The 19,666-nt window shown below is 37.3% G+C and overlaps 1 protein-coding gene and 1 long non-coding RNA gene across 6 annotated transcripts in view; one reads left to right on the top strand and one right to left on the bottom strand.

Annotated features, from left to right (window-relative positions):
• LOC101166080 (RNA-binding motif, single-stranded-interacting protein 3) overlaps positions 1–19,666 on the bottom strand; it is a 160,302-nt gene that overhangs the window by 119,381 nt on the left and 21,255 nt on the right. The window lies entirely within an intron of this gene.
• LOC144984544 (uncharacterized) lies at positions 8,392–17,893 on the top strand. The gene is made up of 3 exons (XR_013648330.1): positions 8,392–10,399; positions 11,426–11,551; positions 14,561–17,893. It is a non-coding gene; the product is annotated as an uncharacterized LOC144984544 (long non-coding RNA).

The following is a 19,666-nucleotide window of genomic DNA, read 5'->3' on the forward strand; positions in this document are numbered from 1 at the left end:
TGTTTAATCCTTGAAATTATAAATCAACTGTTACAAACTATTACAGAGCAACAACTCAGGGGGGCTCCACTTATTTAGCCTGAGTTTTGTGCATTTCTTTTATTCAAAGTTTAGTCCAGCACAAAAAAATAAAGTGTATGTCTTCACAGTGGTAACGACACTGTGCATCACAGTGTTTTGCTAAGATGTCAGAGCAATGATTACTCTATGAGCGGTATCACTGATGCTGCTCTGGTGGCTCACTTAATCTACCTATAGTTCAGCTGTGCCAGTATCAGCAGCACAGTAACTGCCACCAACAGCTGCACACACAAACCCCTTCAGAACTTTGTCACACTGGTACCCATTTCTCAACACTCACACATTCAGCAGAGGCATGTTCCAACTAAATCAACTCATTTTCTTTTTTCTTTTTTCTGAAAGTGTCTATTCACTCGAAATTTTCAAAATACGTGCCGCCAGCCCTGAACATTTTTCTTGACCGCAAGGACCTAGAGGAAGGGTTAAGGTTAGGATTACGGTTGAGGGTAGGATCAAACCACCAAAGAGTTCCTGAGCGTGGCTGTTTCTGCAGCTCACCGCTCCTCCAGGGGATGAATCAAATGCAAACACACATCAAATCAAACACATTTCACACACCTAGGTGCGTGACAGATGATGGGGACTTTAACTTTATGTTAAAATTTATATGCGTGCAGCCAACAACAAAATGCAGCCTTAGATGCACTTACAATATATACCGGCAATGTGCATCTTGGCTGCACGTATTATGTGTGGCCAACATGATTTTTCATCACTATTTGTGCTGGTAACATTACCCTTTTTTTTATTATTCCTTCATTTTCCTAGAAAACATGTTTGTGTAGCTTTTTTCTGATGATGGTGGGCATATATGAAACAAATTCAGCTTAAAACTGCATTTCTGGGACTTTCTTTATTCAAATTGGGTAAATTGAGATCAGGAAGATGATTGGAGTGCGACTTTAAAGTCCAGACAGGAGGCAAAAGCACATTGTTCAAATAAATGTAAAAAATAACATTGTTGGTCTATGTAACATCGCTAAGAAGTGGACAATAACTATTTGTAAACTAACATACATGACTATTTCAATATTATCATGATGCTTAGCTGTTTCTAGAAAAGTTAAGATACATTCCTGAAAATAATTAAATCAATTTATCAAATACATTTTCTTGTTTTTTTTTCCCATGCAGCAATGCTCTTTGCTGCAGCAGTTTTGATAAAAATGAAAGAGAAAAATAAATACCAAAAGGGCTTCCTTTAAAGGAACATTAGCAAAAGTTTTCACTGGACAGATTCTCTGCAATCAGCAGCAAACAATGCCAGAGTAGCCTTATGTGCGCCCCCAAATACACACAGACACACATTTACACACACCTATACAGTACACACACACACACACACACATGCAGTACACACACATAATTACTGAGACAGCTCTGATAAAAGCATGAGAGCTCCAAAAAGTTATTTGACTGGAGTCCAACAATAGGAGTGTTTTTTGTGTATAATCCCTGTGTGAGTGTGTGAGCGAGAGCAGCTGAACCCTGAAGAGGTGGGTGTCTGAACATGTGTGTTTGTGTGTCAGAGAGAATGTGTGGAATCAAGCTGAGCAGGGGGGGCTTTAATCAGGATTTCATTAGCAGGGAATAGGAGATGTTTGGCCTGGCCAGCCACCTTTGGCTCTGGGACAAGAGAGTGTCTGTAACCCAGCTAAACTGTGTGCAAGGGCAAAGACTGTGGTAGTTTCATAGAGTTTAACTGCCTTTCTTTACTTTCTTTTTTCCTCTCAAAAAAAAGAAAGCCAACATTCAGGTCACACTCCTACCTGGGAAATGACCAACTGCACTTCTGTTGAATGTGTACTTGCATGCACTCTGAAGGTAAATAGCAGATAAAAGCAACCAGCAAGGTAGGAGAAAATGAGAAAACAGGTAACAGAATTCCGTTTAAAAAACATGTTTATGCCTTTTCGTCTTTAAAGAGAAACTTGAATTATTTCATAATGTTTAAAAAATGCACATCTAGTACTTCTACAGATAATAAAATCAGGTTTTTGTGCTATTTTTTTTTTAGATAAATTACATTTTTTTGGTAGGAATTTTTCATTCACTGCAGAAATGTATGCTGAAAAATGTGCTTGTAATGTCAGTTTGCATTCAGATGGTTGTGAAACATCTTTCGTGTCTTGGTAATGACCTTATTAAACCTGGATTTGTGTTCTGGTCATTTTTTACATTTTAAACAGCCAAACTGAAAATATAAAATATATATCTTCTTCTAGACTTCATGGCTTTTCTGAGATCTTAGCGCTTTTTATTCCCTGTGAATCTTTTTTGCTGTTGGATGTCTCTAAAGAGCTTATTAAATCCCTTTGCTTTTCTCAGGAGTAGATTTAAAAAAAATGTTTTTTATATTAAAATAAAGGATTTACTAAGTAAATAAAGGCCTGCACGTGACCTTAGAGTATGCATTGAGTACAACATATATCAAGTAAAATGTGATCAATATTACTAACAATGTCTGAATGTCTGAGATGGCTCTTCACCCATGATGGAACATTTTGCCAACTGCTTCCTGTCTGCCACAGTAAAGAAATAGACCGTTTCAACCACTACCACAGGGTAACCCTACAACCAGCTCCAAATCTATAAAAAAAGAAAGACTTCTTTTATCGTCAGTTGGAACGTCTTGTAAGATCTCTGCAGCAGTTGCATCAAGAATTCTTCCTTTTATGGGTTTCAAGTGTTGTGTTATCAAGAAACCACTTAAAGTACCTTCTAATTTCCGCTTCTAATAGGCAAAGTCCTTCAGCACAGCACCCGCCTAGACTGTTTGACCTAAGCATGTTGCAGGCCATCCGTTACACACCCCAGTACAAAGCCTTGACCCATTGAAAAAGAACATGGCATGTTCTCCTGAGGTTATTCATCATGTTTCGGCATAGAACATTTTTGAAATGTAACGGTGAGCTCTGTGACTTTCCCTTTGTTACGCTGCACTTTCAGGGGATGCAAGATTCTAAAAGGAGGCTTATCAGTGGTGCACATGAGGAAGGCTTAACATTCCATGCAACTAGAGGGATGCATTGTATATAGTTCTATCATACTGCACTGTAATCAAATTCACCATGTAGTACACCAAGTATTAACATTTTTATTTTCTTTTCTAAATTTAATTTCAGTTATTCTCCCAGAGATGAAATAAACTATGAAATTTCACGATATAAAATGAAAAGATTTATGTATTTATGGCAACAAACTCTTTAAGGGTTTGTATAGTGTAGCAATAGGTCACGAATACCTGCACTGATAGAAAAGACTGTAAAGCAGAATAAAGTGTGAAGGTGAAAGAAGAAGAGGAAGCAACATCTTCTGATGAAGTGTGCATGAGCTCAAAATCCTTCTGACTCTTCTTTTAATTGAGCTTGCTGTAGGAATGGATCAGCTACACGCCCTCCAGAGAGTTCATATGTTGTCTGACGAATGAAAACTTAAGCTTATATTAAACAGTTTTATGCAGGTGCATCATTATCCAACTGGTTATGTGTAAACCAAGCTACCACAAAAGTTAAAATAAAAACAATGCTATGAGGGTGACCAAAAACAAAAGGAATCCCACCAACTAATCTAAAATCCCTGCAAAAAAAGGGGATTTATGAATGTCTAAATGGACTAAAAAACCTACCAGATTTTCATTATAGTTTTGCTGCAGTAATCAAACACATACAATTCACTTAGAGCCTAAAACAAGATGCAGCTTGGGCTGATAAGGCAAGTAACCACAGGAAATGTTTTTCTCTTGACTCAAAACAAATAATGAGGAAATGTGAGCTACATAAAGATGCCAAATGCTATACATAAGGAATATTTGTTTCAGATGACCCGAGGCTTTTCACTGACACTTTAGCAAACAAGATCACAAAGACAAACATGTTTTTGAGTGCTGCATGCAAATTAATGTTGATGTTCTTTGTTTTAATGTAGTTTCCAAAATATTTTTAATCTGCCATTTATGTATGTAAATATTCTTTTGGTTTTATATGTATATAATATTTCTTCATTTGATGTCTATTTATTGTTTTCTTGCAAAAGCTCAAGGTGAGAATTAGTAATTACTCTCAAAACAAGACCAATCAACACAGCATAAAGCTGTTACTGGATAATTATGCAGAGATCAAAACTTACTAGTGCAATGTTAACGGGTCTACACAGTTATGGCTAAAATGCCTATTTGTTTTCACCAGTGTTAGGACGATGTCATGGTGGCCTGTCAGACTCCTCCCCCTCCTGCTCTGCTGCTCATCACTCTCAGCTGTGACCACTCTACTCATCAAGACACCTGCTACTTATGGAGACCCAGCTTCATCATTCTTCGCCAGTCCGTTAACCCTGATGGTGCCTAGTCTCCTGAAGCTAATCTTGTTTTGTCCTCTGCACTTCAGGTTTTCACTTCATGCCACGAGTGTCACCTGAGCCTTACCACCTCGAGCAGCAGAAGCCACAGCTCCCCATCGCTGACGCCACCTGCCATTGTGAGCCACAGTCTCTGTGCTCCCCAAGATCTCCAGCCACGCCACGAACCCAACCAAGTCACAGTGCTACTCAAGATCTCCAGCCACGCCACGCACCTAGAACTCAAGCCACGAACTCTGTCTCGCCCCTCGCTCAGGGAGCTCGCCATGAACGGTACCAGACCCTCCAATCAAGAGCCGCAGCCATGTTACCCACAGCCCCCCAGGATCAACCAAGAACTCTAATAAACATCTTACTTATCACTCTCCCTTCTGGGTTTCAGCATCTGGGTCCGCTCCGCGTTCTAGTCATGACAGAGAAACTTCTTCTAAAAGTAATGTACTGTACTTTACTACTACAGGGTCCACTAAAATATGGTCATGCAAGCCACTAATAATGTTTTTTTAGTGTTTTACTCCGTACATGTTCTGTAACTCTTGTAATACAAACAGCCTAACATTTAAGGCTTTTTTGACTTAAGTTACAAAGTCACATTTCTTGTTGGACTCTATAGACCCAAACTTCTTAATTTCTTTTGTTGTTATTCTCATAATTCTGGTTAATCCTGTTTTTTTTTTTTTTTTCACAGAGCCAAAAGGTGTTTGTCCTGTTGTTCTTTGGCTAGATAGAGTAATTTTATAATGTATTTATTAGACTACATTTTTGACACCTATGTTGTGAAGGTAAGGGATTTTTTTAATAATAAAAATTACAGGTATTTTTAATCGAATACCGGTAAGTGACACCAGAACGGAGAAGCTCCATTTGCACTCAGAAACCATTTGGTGTTTTAACCTCCCACTTCAGCCCTTGATGCTGGGTGTCAAGTGGGGAAACATAAGGACCCACTTTCTGAGACTTTGATATGACCCAACTATTGATTCAAATTCCCATTTTCAGAGCAGACAAGTGTCAAAAACTTATTAATACTGCTATTGTGGCAAAAAAGTAAAGACTTCTTCTGAAAAAGCTCATATACAGTAGTTTAAAAAAACAGAAATGATCTTGTGGAACCAGTGAGTTGCATAACCAAAAACAACATTTGCATCACTTGTGAAATACTCATATTTCTAAGCCATCACTAACTGATAACCAAATAATCTTAAGCTTACATGTGATTTATGTCTAAATGCTTTAATGCTAAAATTTGAACAGAATTATGACGCTGTCAGTGTGAAATGGAGTAACACGGTTTTGGCTCAAGTACTATCGTGTCGTTTCTGAAAAAGATGGTTTTATCTCTAGCTTTTCTGTGTGTTATCGAGTCCTTGGGTGAGATATTAAACCCCCAACCTGCCTGTGACATGTCCACCAGCGTATGACTGTGGGGATAAAACTGCTGCAAATAGATCAATCAGTTACTTGTCCAGTCAAGGGCGTTCAGACAGTTCAGGGTGTAGATACTCGACATTCGAAGGCATTTGGAGAAACAGCAACTGATCTACTGTGGGCTGTGGTCTTTCTGAATTTTCCCCATTGTACCATCAGATTACATAAATTAGGACGTCTGCGTTCAAATTCGATTTACTGTATTTTTTGCACTATGAGATGCACTTCAAAGGCTTACTTTTTTTCTAAAAACCAAAGTGTGCCTTATATATTAACTAATTCTGATTATGAATTCTGCTTCATTGGCACTGCACCTTCTACAACTGTGTACCCTATCATGGGTAAAATAATTATTGTTGCTTTAGGCATGTAATTTGTTTGTTTTCTCAGCAAGACATTGCAACTTAGCAGCACTGTTTCCACTTTACAACTGTGTTGGTGTAAAATGAATGCTAAAAAATCATGAAGGACTTTGCAGACGATAGATAAGGTGAAGACCATTTTACTTTTATCTGTCCTTTCAATATAAAAAAAAAAAATCCTGAGCAGGTTGACCTCCTATCTCTTGAAACTACATCTTGTCTATGGTCAGGGTCATACCCTCCGCGGTGATTTACTCACACACACTTACAGTAGCTCAAAACCAGAGGCTGCAGTATCTCTTTTTAGATCACACCAATAAAATCTGTGTTAGGCCCTTAAAACTGTCCTGCAAGGCAGCCATGTAAAAGGCCAAAGCCTTACATCTTAAGGACGGAACATGCTTAAGCTCTCACAGTTTGAAATAATTAGGGCCCGAGCACGGAGTGCAAGGACCCTATTGTAATTCGAATGTTTATTATTATTATTATTATTAGGGCCCGAGCACGGAGTGCAAGGACCCTATTGTATCTGTTAGGTTTATTATTATTATTATTATTATTATTATTATTCTTCCGACTTTTCCGTCGCCTTTTTGAGGCCTTTAACATACCCCAAAACTCACCAAATTTTGTATACACATCAGGAGTCGCGAAAAATTTCATATTTTATAGGAGAACGGCATAGGTAAACAAAAATGGCTCGATAGCGCCACCTGCAAAATTTGTTTTCGCGAGCACCTCCATATGCTTTATAGTACAAACCTGATTTTAACAGGGCATGTTCATCGGATAGAAACCTACAAAAAAGTCTCTTGGGACCAAGCTGTCAGTCGCACAGGAAGTCTGATATTTTGATGACAATATGTCATTTTTGCTGTATTTTGGTCATTTGCAGGCCTCGCTCTAGAACGAACTCCTCCTAGAGATTTGAGAGTAATGACTCCAAACTTTGGTTTTGTAAACTAGACACATGTCCGATGTTAAATTGCAAAGCTTTTAAGTTTTTATGGATGTTTTTGACCATGGCGGCGCGTCAAAATTGGAGGTCGTTTCGAAAACACGCCATGAAAAGAAAAATGGCCATTACTCAGCCATGCATAATCCAATCTGATCCAAAATTGATGTGCATGATTGTAGTCTGACTCTGAACACATCTGCAGTGAAAAAATCTGGAAAAAGTGTAGCGCCACCTGCTGGCAAGAGGAAATGACATGTTTTACTTGGAGCATCACTGCTCCGAGTAGGATGAGCCGACACACCTGAAAATGACGTCCACCTGTTGAAAAGCCATTGAAGTTTACTCTGACAAAAAACCATAACTTTCAATGCGGGGGTGTGGTCGTGACAGAGCGGCAAAGTTGGGCATCTCGCTATGCACACAAAAGTTGCTCTCACGTGCACATTCCTTGTCCAATCTCACTGAAATTCAATGGATATGATGAAGCTTCTATTCTGAACCCATGGATATGACAATCTTGGACGAGCTCTATAGCGCCACCTAGTTATTGCATTGGGCACATTCTGCCCTGTATTTTCTCTTTGCTTTGTCCGATGTGCATGAAATTAAAACTGGAGATACTCAGAAGGGTCCTCTCTCATCATGTAAAGTTTCATGGGTGTACACCTGACGGTGCCTGCGTAACAGGAAGTGGTCGATTATGTGCACCCAAATAATAGAAATTTATTATAAATCAGCCGTTTGTCTCAGGAAGCTGAGATTTCAGAATTAGATGCCTTTAATAACCTCCAGCTTTGATATGTAACACTATAGGGTCTACGAGAAACTTCATCACTTGATTTTTTTAATGAAATTTTGGACTGAACAAAGATTTTTAGCATAAATTCTGTTTAGGTTATCAGCACCAAGAATTCAACTTTCATAGGCATTTATGTGCTACTGCTTCCTAAAAAAATTCAGAATGATTGAAGTTACAGGTGACATCTTAGAGAGCATTACATCCAAAAAGGTCCGAAAACGTCTTTTTAGGCAAAACTGCAAACACCTATTTTTTTGCATAACTTATCTTTCAAATATCAGCACAAAAAAATTAAAAACGGTAGGGATCTGTGTTTGCTGCCTTCCATATTTTTTTCAGACTTAAAAGTGTAACAGATGATTTATAAAAAATCCTTTTCATCCAAAAACCTGTGTTAAATCTGTCTAGACTCCAAACAAACATTTTTTTTATGGTAACTTATGTTTCAACAATCGACACCAATTTTCACAGACCTAAAGCTGAACATGTCCCATAGCTCCCTGAATATTTTCATAGATATAAAATGAACTGGTCATTCTAACATCTGGCATTCTAACATCTAACATCTTACATGTCAAAGCCTCTCTCAGCCTGGCTCTGCTGAAGGAGTCGTGTTACAACCCCGCCCCCTCCTGCTGGGACCCCTGCTATGTAAATTAGCAAGCAGTGAACAGAGAGATGAGTAGTAAGAATGGCCATTACTCAGGCATGCATAATCCAAAGACAGCCAGTTAAACACTGAAAGACATATTTTTTCGGTATGTCTTTCATACATCTTTGGTATTAAAAACTCTCCAAGATGAATGTGCCTGACTCCACCTGCAGGTGGATCACAGACTTCCTGACGGACAGACAGCAGTATGTGAGGCTGGGGAAGCTCGTCTCAGATACTCGGACCACAAGCACCCGATCCCCCCAGGGCTGTGTCCTTTCACCCCTGTTACTCTCCCTGTACACAAACAGCTGCACAGCTGGTCACCTTTCTGTCAAACTCCTGAAGTTTCCTGGCAGAAAAGATCCCCTCAAGAAACACTGCAGGCTGTTCCATAAATAAAATATAGTTTTGCCATTGCCTTGCAGCTCGAAGTTCAAGTGATTTAGTTTTTCAGTAATTTCAGTCAAAAATGCAAGTTCAGATTCACCAAATTCAAATTCACCATATTCAGCAGACATCTCCTCCAATAGCACCTTGAAAATCCTGTGCTGTTTTGCTTTGCCGCTGAGGTGTTGATTTTCACAATAGGAGTCATCATGTGTCCAGAGCCAATCACTTGTGCACATAAGGCCTGCTGGTGAATGAAGCAGCAGTAATGCAGACATTTTGGAAAGTCTGGGTCAGCTTTACAGTGAGTGATGAAACCTGTTTGTCTATTGATCATAGCAGGAGCCCCGTCTGCAGTCACTGCTACCAGCTTTACTAATGGTACTTTTTCTGCACAAAAACTCCTTCACCGTGTTATACATTTCAACTCCTCTTTTAATTGTCTGTAAGGGCAGTTGTGTTTTGAAAAATTTTTTAGACTTCTTTATATTTATAGATATGAAGATTTCTCAACTTAAATAAAGCAGCCGATTGAACTTCTAAGAAAAGTCCACCAGAGAGAGTCAAAGGGATTACAATTCGGCCTCTAGGTAGCAGGTGACCGTTAAGTATTTATGCTGTAAAAGATTTTGTTGTTCTTTGACAAAGTTCACATGCAGCAGGCTTCCCCCACCAGCAAAGCATCATGGGAAGTATGACGTCACAACCCCTGAATAGCAAACGTTTCTTGTGAGATGTATCTAACAGAATCACCCACAAAACATTTTTTTGAACACAGACATAACACAAAGAAGACAACACACCACCACTTTGGGATTGGAATGTAATTTTATTAGATTTTAACCCTTGGGATCAAACTAAAAACGGAGCTGTCTGATTGGTCCATGGGAGAACTCATGCCAATGGGGCACAAACCCAACAGCTACAATGTTCCCTAACGGACTAATGATCAATAAAATAATTACTATAAAATGTTCTACACATACATACGGAACTAAACGAAGTAGAACTTCTATTATTTCATGAAAGCAATAACATGTAATCAATCTACTTCATCAAATACGAACGATAAAATGCATGATGGGAAAAACCACAAGTCAAGCAGCTGGTCAAGCCATTGAAGGCAGGGCATTTTCGTCTGAGTACTCCCTCTGCTCGACCCCTGCTGGACGACTGGAGAATCACACCCCACAGAGAATTTCGCTGAAGCTTGCCGAATTTGAGCAAATCAGTTCTTTTCAGAACTTTCTCATTTCCTCTGCACTTCGATCTTCGACGCTCCTGACCAGCAAGGAAGACTACAGGACCCCCAGTGAGAAGAACTCGACCTTGCCAGACGCACTGCGCCGAGGACGCCTTCAATTTGACTCGAGGTTTGTCACGACCATTATGAATTTTCCCGCGACTTGTAAACGAACCATTACTTTAATCGACCATCGACACTTTTTTACATCGCCACAACGACTACTCACCTTCTGATTATCAATTTTATTGAATAAAAAACCGTAAAAGTTGCTTAAAATTGATTAGACGAACGCAAATAATTTGACCTTTTACTTCGTTGAACCGGAAGTGATGGCGGGCATTTTGTTTCGAACGTAATTTTAAAAAGACTTTTCAAAGCAAACCAACCGACGAATTTTCTTTTTAAACGGACACAAATGTACAAAATGACATGTAGAATCGATACTGGTCGACAAACAACAAGTTTCTATCAGTTTCAGAGATCGTTTTTTTTTGTAGTCTATCCACCATCTTTGTAGTTCTCAATTAAATATTCGAATGTAGTTTTTACGGTTTTTAAACCACATTAACCAGTGAAACTCCTTTCTAATTGATCAAATACATAGCAGTTCACATATAATACATTTTGAACGCGTGCCGACCCGTGAGTATTTCCACTGAAGATCAGTTCCAACCTATTTTGTACTTTTTAGGTTTTAAGTTAAATTTTCAGTGTTTAATAATTTCATAGGACACATGTTAAATTTATTTGTGTATAAATGTTTTCATATAATCTATAAGTGTGGCAGCCAGTATGAATATATTTGCAGGAACACACACAGATTTTAAAATGGCTGCTTGGCCTCCTGTTCGCTTTAGGATTGATAACGTTATTATTAGTTTATAAATGTTTTTATGGTCTTGGGCCTTCATATTTGTCTGATATGATTTTAATGTATGATCCCCTGTGGACCCTGAGGTCCTCTGATACAGGCCTTTTGGTTATCCCAAAAGTTAAAACACACGGCAAGGCCTCATTCAGTTTTAATGGACCTCCTCTATGGATTAGCCTCCCAGAGAGCATCTACCATTTCATGTCTATTAAAGTTTGTTTATGTATTTATTTTTGTTTGAATTAAATGTTTTTCCTTTTACATTTTTATTTGTAACTCCAGAGTTTTCCTCTGAGGGATCTTCCACACCAGTGACTAAACCTTTGTCTGGACAACAGAGAGAGGAGCTGTTTGCTGTTTTTTCCAGAGAACGTTGTGTTTTGTAAGCCATTAAAGAGTTTGGTAAAGGTAAGTTAAATTTGCAGTGTTTAATAATCTATTATAGCAGTGATCCCCAACCTTGTTTCAATAAACTTGATTGCACATTTTTTAAGTTAACGGACAGGTCTTTGAGATGTTGGTGGAGGATTACTGTAGCAACGCCACGCAGAAGGAGGAACAGATGTGTGACATCACACATCCCAGCTTTAATTTAGACACCCATGGATAGAACATTGCATGGCTCTCATCATCCTCCCCCCTTCTGCCACTCATGGTGCAAAAAAGAAAAATGTAGCTATTTTTTTCTGGAAGTAGAAGGCTCCTCTTCTGTCTCCTGGCTGGGCCTTTTCACCTATGCAAAAAAAACTTTCCAAAGACGTTTGTTTTTTACTCATTTTGCTAGCTCCTGGGTTTTATTTTAGCGATAACTTATCACGTGACTGAGAGGAGCACCTTGGTCTGTGTTACTATGGAAGCGATTCTGTAGCATTAATAAAAAGCAAAGTCAAAACCAGAAATGCCTTTTAATTTTCAAGATGAAGCTGCATTTTTTGACTCAAAAATAAAATGAAAAAGCCATCCACCAAAATGCTTTTTCATTTCCTTCTTCAACACTGATTATTCTGTCACTTAATTAAAATTAAAATGAAAATGGTATTTGACATTTCATTTTCAAGACGTTCCATGGTAAATGTGTAGCATAATTCATTTAGAAATGTCTAATTTGACATTTAAAATGGATTAATAGAAATGCTTTTTATTTTCAAAGTGAAGCTGCATTTTTTGACTCAAAATTAAAAAGAAAAAGCAATACTTCAAAATGCTTTATCATTTTATACTGCAACACAGCTTTTTTGTCACTTAATTAAAATGATAAAGAAAATGGTATTTGACATTTCATTTAAAAAAAGGTGCATGGTAAATGTGTAGCATAATTCATTTAGAAATGTCTAATTTGACAATAAAAATGGTTTAACAGAAATGCTTTTTAATTTTCAAAATGTAGCTGCATCAAATAGCTCAAAATTCAAATATAATTCAAATATAATAGCAATATTTCAAAATGCTTTTTCATTTTATACTTCAAACCGCTTATTCTGTGTCATAATTAAAATGAAAATGCAAAGAGGGGATTGCATTTGCATTTTAACATCCACCCTGCAAAACTTGGAGCAATATTCATTTCTTAAAAGCATTAGCAGAGGGGAGGCGGGGCGATGACGTCACTGCTTTCTCCGTGTGTCCGCCTGCTGAAAGACACACGCACCAGGAGCAGACTGTTAGTGGCAGAGAAGAGGGTTTTGTGATGGTTGTGAACTTCTGATGAGTTTGCACAGCTTCTCAGGACTAACTAGCAGCATGTCCGTCTTCTGCGGTCCTCCTCCTGACGCACGCAGACAAGCTTTTTATCTTCGGACCGCCAGCTGCCTTTTCATAGCGGAGCGCGAAGCTCCGATCGCTGAAGGCGGAAATGCTGCTACGATGATCCGAGAAACCATCATATGAATTTGTGTTTCCAGTGGTGTCCAGAACAAAATAAAAACTGATGTAATTCTCACATATTTACAAATTTATTTGCAGCTAAATTTGCTGTTTGACAGCTGGAGCTCCATCAACAGACAGATTTCTCCATGCTAAACGGTTGCTGGTTGGACCAAAAACACTCACTCAGCGTGAAGCTGCAGGAGACTATCTTCATAATGTGCTTTTATTACTGTTATGATTATTATTAAAGGCCTGCTCTGCTTGATCATATGTTTGTAAATCCGTGCGGTCAGACGACGCTGAAGAAGTTGGGTTGGGATTCACAGCTTCTGATTCAAGAGGGAGCTAAAGGAACATTCTGCTGCATTTCTCGCATTAAGATCCAGGAATCCAGGTTTGAGCAGGCCAGGTCCAGCGGTTTGTGAACAGGACCCAGTTTTAGGTGATCTTAATGCGAACACAGACACACCAGGTCTCTCAGCGACAGCGGCCGTACACACGGAGAAAGCAGTGACGTCATCGCCCCACCCCCCCTCTGCTAATGTGTTTAAGAAATGAATATTGCTCCAAGTTTTGCAGGGTGGATGTTAAAATGCAATCCCCTCTTTGCATTTTCGTTTTAATTATGACACAGAATAGGCGGATTGAAGTATAAAATGAAAAAGCATTTTGAAATATTGCTTTTATATTTGAATTTTGAGCTACATTTTCAAAATTAAAAAGCATTTCTGTTAATCCATTTTAATTGTCAAATTAGACATTTCTAAATGAATTTTGCTAGACATTTACCGTGGACCTTTTTTAAAATGAAATGTCAAACACCATTTTCTTTATCATTTTGATTAAGTGACAGAATAAGCTGTGTTGAGGAAGGAAATAAAGCATTTTGAAGTATTGCTTTTTCTTTTTAATTTTGAGTCAAAAAATGCAGCTTCATTTTGAAAATCAGAAAAGCATTTCTATTAATCCATTTTAAAGGTCAAATTAAACATTTCTAAATGAATTATGCTACACATTTACCAGAGAACGACTTGAAAATGAAATGTCAAATACCATTTTCATTTTAATTAAGTGACAGAATAAGCTTTGAGGAAGGAAAAGAAAGCATTTTGGGGGATTGTTTTTTCATTTTATTTTTGAGTCAACAAAATGCAGCTTCTTTTTGAAAATGAAAAAGCATTTCTGGTTTTAACTTTGCTTTTTATTAATGCTACTGAATCGCTTCCATACATTACTGGTGACATAGACGGGTGTGACAGTCACACAGAGAATCGGGCATCTTTTCAAAATAAAACATCTTTCAGATTCAGATATAAATAAACCGGAAGTAAAGTAAGTTATTTATTATTTGCGGCCCGGGGGTTGGGGACCACTGTATTATAGGACACATGTTACATTTATTTGTGTATAACTATTTTCCAATAGTCTGAATATTTAATTTTATGTTTTTGATTATTTGTCTGTGTGGTATAAATGTATTGCTTTATGTATACATAATAGAAATGAGAATTTTATTTTAATGGTGGTTTCATTTTTTTATTTTTTTTTTAGATGCCACGAAAGAAGGGATTTAATATGCGTCGCACCAAAGTGTGTAAGGTTCAGGAAGAAGGTAAAACTTCTGGTTGTGTTTGTCTGGAGCAAATACAGAGGCCTTTGATTTCTGGAATGAAAGTAAGATTGACAAATTCAAGTGATAGTACAACATCGCTTACATGTTGTGTTGTGGCTGCAATCAACCATGTTGTTGCTCCAGTGTGTACATGGAGGGACGCTGATGTTGATAATATTAGAAATGAAGGTGTGCAGTTGGTTTGTTCATTTAATGGAAGTGATGGATGTGTGAACAATTCCGAAAAGTTATTCAAGGTTTCTGAAAAGCTCAGTGTGTTTGGAAGAATTTGGGATGTTGCTATCAATGAGCCTGTGTATTCTGGTGATTCAAAGAGTGAAGATTTTTCACTGTTGTATGAAATGATGCAGGAGCGACTGATGGAGGAAGATCTGTGTTTGTTGGATTTGCAGGGTTTCGTTTGTGCTGTCATTCATCACAAAGAGTATTTTGTTGTGGTTGATTGTGGTGCACGAGATTCATCTGGAATGTTTTCTAATATTGGAACATCTGTGGCTGTCTTCAACAGTTGCTTTAATGACTTGATGTTGCACATTTGGAACTTGAAAAAGTCTTTGAATGCAGAATGGTTTGGCATTAGTTCAATGTTTGTGAAAGAAGCTTCTTGGGACGGGTGTAATAATACATTTGGTTTGGGAGCAGAGGATGCACGTGTGAATCAGTCAGTTTTGGGCAAAAGACAGACTGGTTTTATAAAAGAACATGTTCAGGAGTTAAATGACAAAATTGTGGTTGGCGATAAATGTAAAGTGTTAATGGAATGCAAAAATACATTGAAAATTGGAAAAAAGGGCAGTAATTTAAAAAAAAAATCATCTTCAGTGATTTTAAATGAAAACAATTGTAACAGATTTGACACAGAACGTTGTGTAAGGGGATCTTTTCATCAAGGAGATCGGCAGCTTCAAAACAGAGGTGTGCAGTGCATGGCAATAGCCCTGGTGAGTATGGCTAAACACACGCATCGTAGTGTTTTTGAGTGGGAGGCAACAGACTTGGACCATGTTGTGTTTCTTGGTGATCAGCTTTACTCCTCGGTGTGTGAAAACAAAATCATCCCTGGAAATTTGAAGTTTTTGTCAGTACCTGATTTGCCCATGGATTCTGAAATTGATGGTAAATTATTTAAGTTTGAGTATGGTGAATACGTTTCTGGGATTGTTAATGTGAGTAATGGTAAATTTGTTGACAGTGGTGAAGTGATAACTCTTAAAAAGGGACTGGAGCACATGCTTGTCAAGTATAAAACATGTTTTTTGACCATAGGCAGTAGTACTTGTGCTGTTATTTCAGAAAACGGCCATTATGCTGTGGTGGATTCACATGCACGCAGTGGTACTGGAATGGCAGATGTAAATGGAAGAAGTATTATCATGTACCTTCCTAGTCTTAATGATTTATACAATTATATTTGTTGCCTGAGTATTTCACTTGCAGGGAAAGAAATGGCTTTTGAAATTGCATCCGTTGCTGTTACTGACAATGATCATAGTGAGAAAAATAAACAAAGTGTGCTTGAGAAGGATTGTAAAACTGGATTAAATACTGGGTCACAGTTTGGTTTCGGGTGCAGTTTAGATGTTCAAACTGGTCCCTTACCGTTGCATGAAAGTAACAGAAAGCGTAAGCTTTCTACTGTGCAACGTGAATCAAAGAAGACAAAATGGTATGATGCTAATGAAGCTAGTTTGGATGTTGAGTTTCTTGATGTTTCATCAAAGAAACTTGAGTTTTACCCTGTTGATTTTGATGTTACACAAGCATTGTGTAAACAACTGAATGTGCATTGTGAAAACACTGCTTGTTCTAACCCTCTAGAGGTTGATATGTTGGGAATTCCATGTCAAACTGATCATATAGTAGCCGATGGCAATTGTTTTTTTAGGGCTGTGTCCAAAGTTATTAGTGGTACAGAGAAAAATCACATAAAGTTAAGACGTGCAGTTGTCACACATTTACAAAAGAATGTTGGAAATTATAGTTCTCTTTTGAGATCTGAAAATATGTCTGTGGATGAATATCTCAATGTTTCTAGAATGAGATTTTCTGGTAGTTGGGCTACAGAGGTTGAAATTCAAGCTACAGCTGACTACTTGGGTGTGAGTGTGTATACATTTCACAATGAACGTTGGTTGAAATATGCCTGTCAACGTAAGGCCATATCTAAACAAGGCATATATTTGCAAAATATAAATGAGTGTCATTATGAAGTTGTAACTTGCGTTGAAATGTTTCAGCAGCAGCGTTGTTTTGGGTTGTGTAAATCTATGGAAAAAAATAATTTGGGTCATAATATGAGGCAACGCAAAAGAGACTCAGAAATGCTGTCAGAAGGAGATTGCAAGAGTGTTAAACATGGCAGGTCTGAAGTTGGTGATTGTAATGAAGTTTTGTTTAGTGCATTGGTTAACAATGATCACCAAAACAGTGAAATTTATCAAAGTAACAATTTAGTTGAAAATGCTTTCAGTTTTTATCCATTGTCGTTTGAGAGTGCAGTTTTGTTGTCAAAACATATTGATTTAGATTTTGTGAAGCAGTATGAAGACATTCCAACTAATAATGTAACGCTTGGTTCTATTTGTAAGACAGAGGTCACATTAAATGATGGCAATAGTTTTTTTCGTGCTATTTCTCGAGTCATTAGTGGATCTGAAAATTGTCATAGAAGAGTTCGACTGGCTGTTGTTAAGTTTATGCTAAAGAACAGTGACATTCATATGAAGTTGCTGGAGAAAGGATATGCCACAGTGTCTGAGTACATTCAAAAGTCACGTATGAAATATGTTGGCAGTTTTGTATGTGAGATTGACATTCAAGCTACTTCAAATGTTTTGGGAGTAGAAATTTTTGTACACAATGGTAGCATATGGAGAAAGTATAACCCTGTAAATAAAATACTTGGAAATCAAGCAATTTATTTGCGAGAATGTGGTGAGAAATATTACGAGGTTGTTGTTTGTGTTCATTGTAGTGGTAAAATTGGGTGTGCCAATTGGTGTAAAAGCAATAGTATTTGTTCTGAGAAACCACTGTTAAGATGTCGTTCTTTTCAACCACATAATGTTAGTTGTGATTCAGTTGGTGAATCTTCCTTTTCAAAGTATCTAAAAAAAAGGAGATCTTTTTACCACAAAATGCAATATCAAACAAGTGAACTGCATAAACAGAAGAAAAAAGATATGAGTAAAAGGAAATATGCATCTGATTCTTTGCGTAGATCCAGAGCATTAGAATTGAGTAAAAATAAATATAGGGAAAATGCTATGCATAAAATGTGGGTTAAAGAACGTAGTTCTGCAAAATACAGAACTGATGATTTACACAGACATCGTGTTAAAAATGGGAGTAAAAGCAAGTATAAATTTGATTTGTTACACAAACATAATGTTAAGGAAATGAGTAAAAGAAAATATCAGATTAATGTTACTCATAGAGAAAATGTTAAAGCACTGAGTTCTAGAAAATATCAGAGTAATGTTACTCATAGAGAAAATGTTAAAGCACTGAGTTCTAGAAAATATCAGAGTAATGTTACTCATAGAGAAAATGTTAAAGCACTGAGTTCTAGAAAATATCAGAGTAATGTTACTCATAGAGAAAATGTTAAAGCACTGAGTTCTAGAAAATATCAGAGTAATGTTACTCATAGAGAAAATGTTAAAGCACTGAGTTCTAGAAAATATCAGAGTAATGTTACTCATAGAGAAAATGTTAAAGCACTGAGTTCTAGAAAATATCGTCAAGATCCTCACTTTAGGAAAAGTGTGTTGGATGGGATGAAATTGAAGCGACAATTGAATAAAAAACAGTTGGAAGAGTTTGATGTTGTTATGAAACAATTTTTGGATAAAGTTAAAGATGGACCTGGGTTTGTTTGTTGTGTATGTCATAGGTTGTTATTTGAACATCAAGTATTACATTGTAAAAAAGAGTTGTACAGTAATGCAGGACTTGGACTTATCGCTGATCAATGTATCACTTCTGGTTATTTGCATATCTGCAATGCAAACTGCTCAAAAAATTGTGAATGGATGAAAACATCAAGAAGCAAATTGTGGATTTGTTACACGTGTCATGCTAAAATCAAGAAAGGTAAAGTACCAGCTGAAAGTGTTAAAAATAACTTAGAACTTGAACCTATACCAGCGGAATTGGCATGTTTAAATCAATTAGAACAACATCTAATAGCGTTACATATTCCATTTATGAAACTGTTAGCATTGCCCAAAGGTGGACAGAATGGCGTGCATGGACCTATTACTTGTGTTCCTGCAAATACTGAACAAACAACTTATTTGTTACCACGCATGTCTATTGAGGGTTCTCTTGTGCCTGTGAAATTAAAACGGAAGCTTACTTATAAAGGACATTATGAATATCAGTATGTTGATACGGAACGTGTTAAGCAGGCTTTACAGTTTTTACAAACCCATAATTATTATTATAACAACGTGAAATTTAATAATGATTGGATTAATGGTTTTTGTAAAGAAACATCTGATGTGGTAGAAAAAGATGTTGAATGCACTGCAAATGTTGACGATTCAAATGTTTTAGGAGATGAACTTCTGCATGATAGACAGCAGCATTGCATGTTCCAGGACACTTGTCTAATGCCAGTAGACATTGGTCAAGAGGCTTTGGATCAATATTTTGATCACATTTTGAATGTAGCTCCCGCTGAAGGCAATAGTCCGGTGAAGTTGTTGTCCGATATTACAAATGAGGCTAAGTGTTTTCCTGTGTTGTTTCCTAAGGGTGGACCAACATATCATGATGGAAGACAACATCCTTTAACTCTATCACGATATTTTAACAACAGGATTCTTAATGCTGATTGTCGTTTTGCACAAAATGTGGAATATATTTTTTTTGCCCAATATATGACAGAATTAGAAAAGGTCGTTTCAAATGTTTCGATTGCAGTAAGAAAAGGTAAGTATAATTTTAAAAATAAACGAGTAGTTACTGGAGAGTTGTTGAAAAGTGATGATTCTATTAAAAGGATGTTGGAATTTGAT

The sequence above is a fragment of the Oryzias latipes genome, chromosome 16, assembly GCF_053564925.1.
Source record: "Oryzias latipes strain Hd-rR chromosome 16, Olatipes_Hd-rR_3.1".
Lineage (NCBI taxonomy): Eukaryota > Metazoa > Chordata > Actinopteri > Beloniformes > Adrianichthyidae > Oryzias > Oryzias latipes.